Consider the following 4,709-nt stretch of genomic DNA (forward strand, 5'->3'; position numbering starts at 1 on the left):
GTGGGAGAGGATGTGTGGGAGGGGGGAGGGTTTCAAACTTATCGAATCTCCAAACTCACTCAATGAATATAAATCACACTTGATTTTTTTAAGAAGATAAATATTTTTAACAGAAAATTCATAGTTTAAAAATGTAAGGAAATTCCTCTACTTAAACCAATATAGGATAGTACGAAAACGTGTTTATTGTGTTTTATCGAGAAAGTTACAACTCTCCGAAATGAGTGTTGATTGGTTATGTTTCTGCTAAAACTAATTTTTTAATGACACTATGTTGCCATGACTTTAAGTACTTGTAAATAATATAATGTATTGTATTTAAAAAGTAAGAAAAGATGAAAACTCTTTTTTGTTACAAACTAAGTTATGACAAAATTATTTGATATATAATTAAGTTTACTAGAGATGAGACTGAAAATAAAAGAAAAAATTTCAATATAAAATGTAAAAGTAAAAGAGGGAAAACCTTTATTCGTTACAATCTAAGTTATGAGATAGTTGTTTGATATATAAATCGTGTTGAATAGAGAAAAGAATTGCGAAGAAAAAGAGAAAAGATTTTGATATAATCTGTGAAAGTAAAAGAGTTTGTTTGCAAGGTTTAGAGATAGAATGAGATAAAATATTTCCATACAAGCGAAGGTTGTGAAAGTTATATTTTATGAAGTTAGAATATAGATAAGAAAAAAATGAGATATTTTTATATAAACTAAAAATGTGAGAAAATTATTTTTGTGTTTGTTTGAATAGATTGTTAATAAGAAAGATTTTTTGATACAAATCGTAAATGTGATGGAGTCATACTTGAGTAGATGTGAAAATTGAGATGTTGACATTGTTACTCTTATACTAGTATTAAAGCACGTGCATTACACGTGAATGCCAAACTATTACACTAATTTAAAGATAATGTCAATATTATTGAATCAAAAAAGGATTATAATGAAATAACAATGTGTAAGTTTCTGTGAATAATGTAAGGTTGCGTGACACCTTTCTATGCCCTCTAATTATATTTTTTTTGGTCCTTTTTTCTAAACTGTTTCTCATTTTAAATATTTGTAATATGTAAATGCAAAAAGTCACTCTTAAAATCACTTATTACACCCTTACATATACCGTTTCTTCCATTTCCCTAAAATTATCTACTTATTTATTGTTTTATTGTTGAAGTTCTTGCGATGATGATGGGGGAGGTAATTGATGGTATTATCGTTATTTAATATTCAAATTGGTGGTGGTGTTGGTGTTGGTGGGGGGTCAAATTTAACGGAACTACGAACTCACCCAATAACTAGAAACCACACTTGAGTTTTTAAGAAGATAATTTTTTTCAGAAAATTCGTAGTTTAAAAATGCGAGGAAACCCCTCTACTTCAACCAACATAGAATAGTATAAAAATGTGTTTATTGTGCTTTATTGATAAAGTCATAACTCTCTGAAAGGAGTGTTGATTTGTTATGTTTCTGCTAAACCTAATTGCTTAATTATCACATGTGACCTTGTTACTGTGTTGTGATGACTGTTAGGTTCTTGTAAATAATATAACGTATTGTATTAAAAAAGTAAGAAAAGAGGGAAACTCTTTTTTGTTACAAACTAAGTTATGAAAAAATTGTTTGATGTATAATTGTGTTGAATAGAGATGAGATTGAAAATAAAAAGAAAGAAAAGATTTGGATATAACATGTGAAAGTAAAAGAGGTAAAACCTTTTTTTCTTTACAATATAAGTTATGAAAAAGTTGTTTGATATATAAATTGTGTTGAATAGAGATGAGATTAAAAAGAAAAAGAGAAAAGATTTTATATAAACAGTGAAAGTAAAAGAGTTGTTTGCAAGGTTTCTGATTAGAGATAGAATGAGATAAAATATCTAGATAGAAACGAAGGTTGTGAAAGTTATGTTTTATAGAGTTAAAATATATATAAGAAAAAAAATAAGATTTTTTATATAATCTAAAAATGTGAGAAAATTATTTTTGTGATTGTTTGAATAGATTGTTGATAAAAAGATTCTTTGATACAAATCGAAAATGTGACAGTGTGATTTTGTGGAGTCATACTTGAGTAGATGTGAAAATTGAGATGATGATACTGTTATTTTTATACAGTATTGAAGCACATGTGTTGCACGTTAATGTTAGACTATTATACCTTTTTTAAGATAATGTCAATATTATTAAATCAAAAATTTGAGTAAAGTATTATAAATGAAATAACAATGTGTAAGTTCCTCTGACAAATGTAAGGTGGTGTGACACTTCTCAATGCCCTTTAATTATATTTTATCTTTTTGGGGAACTTTTTTCTCATTTTAAAATTGTGTGATATGTAAATGCAAAAAGTCACTCTTAAAATCTCTTAATTACACCTTACATAGACACCTTCTCCTCCATCCTCCTACAGTTATCTACTTATTTATTGTTTTACTAGTGAATTTAACCGCGCTTCGCGCGGTGATAATTTTTTATATAATTATCACTTATTAAAATTCAAACTTTAATCTAATCGATTGTTAATATTTGCTTTCCACTAAATTGTATCATTTGAAAGTGTGATATAATTTGAAGAAAGATTGATCCCTTATATTACCTTATGTCATCAAATGGCATAAAAATATATTTACTCTACTTGAGCATGTGAAAGTAAACAATAATATTTGATTTTTTTCACAGCATCTCTTTAATGGGTTTTGCTATATAATTTTTATCTTCCTTTTTTTCTATATTTTTAAATTGTTTTTCTCTCTTTTTTTGTTGACTTTTTTTTATCCATCGCCCTTTTACCATTTTGTTCATGAAATATTATTTTCTTGAGAGTTAAATTCTGAAAGAAAATGATGTTGGAAGTAAAAAGTTTTATCTTTCAGTAAATTCACTTTGAAGTTGAATTTTAAAATTTTAAAAATCAATAAAAATATGTTTCACCTTTTCACTTTAAATTATTTATAATTCAAAAAACAACTTTTATTTTTGCTCACAAAAAAAATTTAAACGATTAATAACTTTGAATAATTATTCTTTATAAAATTCACAATTTTCACACTAAACAACGCATTAATCCTTGTCTTTTCTTTACCTTTATTTTTTCGCATCCTTCTTTTTACCGTTACTTCTCTACTCCTTTTCAAAATAAATAAGTATCTCCACAAATAATATATTTTATTGATTACATACAACATTACAAATTAATAATTTTATCATATGACTATTTTGTGGGTGTCTGTTCATCTACTATTTTGTCAATGAGTATTACTGTACCTTATCCTTTATATAATTATTTATTTTTCTAAAAAAATGTTATATGACAAATGTTTGTAGCTTAAAAAGAGAAAAATGTTAATACCTGAAATTAATTTATACTTCACCAAGAAAGTAATTATTTGATAACACTAAATTAGTAGCATCCGAAGAGAAATTGGTAAAAGATATCGTAATTAATAATATATGACGGATAATTAACTAAAATTTGAATGATTTTCAGTAGAGTCTTTTTCTTCTTTGCATGTGTTGTAAAATCAAACTTTGTCATCTTTAATTTTTCACCTCTCAAGAAAAGTTTTGAATCCTTTTACATGTGATAGTTGTCAATACTTTAACAATTTTAAAGTTTTTGATAATCAATAAAATAAACCTTCAATCAACTTGATTTGAACCTGCTAACTTAATTTCTTTTGACCTTATGATTCATCGAATTATAATCATAAGTAATTTGAGAATTTAAAATGTTTTAAAAAGAATGTGTAGAAAAAACTAACATTCATGGAACAAGATTCTTTTTTGTCAACAAAAAAATTATTCAAATTGATTAGTTCGTCATGTTCTTGAAATTAATAACATTCTACATTTTGTAAATTCTAACAATTTATCATCAAATTGTCTTTATGTGTAATCTAACTCTAAAAAAAATATGGCATGCTAACAATCCAACTGAAAGCAAGGTATATAAATTAAGAAAGCTACATTAGGAAAGTATACACATCTGATCTATGTATAGCACAGAATAATAGACTACGAAAAGACAAAAAATTAATTTAAAATGTATTTACTCATATATTAATATACAAATTCATAGCCATTATAAGTCCTTTTATTTAATAGATTGATTATATATTTAAAATTGAAAAAAAATGAAAAGTAAAAATAAAGATAAATTATAATGGCAATATTACAAGAAAGTATGACATCAATTCGTCATGTTTCACTTTATTTTATATATATAGATTTCAACAGGTCTACACATTTAGTATTACAAAAATATGTAATAAGATATTTTTTAGTCAATAAGAATTATACCCAGATTAATCAATTCGCAACTTTTCTTTAAATATATTGCATTTCACGTTCTTCAAAATTTTTTCCTTATCATTAATTCATCCATATCAGTAATGATCAACACTGAAAAAAGAAGAAGAATATGTCAGATTAACAATCTAATTAGGAGCAAATGAATAAGCAAGCTACAACATAAAAATGATGAAAAAATTCCTTATCATCAAATTATCTATATCAGATCAATACCGTAAAAAAAAAAGAATATGCTAGATTAACAATCAAATTAAAAGCAAAATAGAGTAAGCAAGTTACAACATAAAAAGAAAAAAGAAATCCCAATCTATATAAGATATTTTTTAGTCAATAAAAATCATATCCAGATTAATCAATTTGCAACTTTTCTTGAAATATATTACATTTCACGTTCTTCAA

This window comes from Solanum pennellii, chromosome 11, assembly GCF_001406875.1.
Source record: "Solanum pennellii chromosome 11, SPENNV200".
NCBI classification, from domain to species: Eukaryota; Viridiplantae; Streptophyta; class Magnoliopsida; order Solanales; family Solanaceae; genus Solanum; species Solanum pennellii.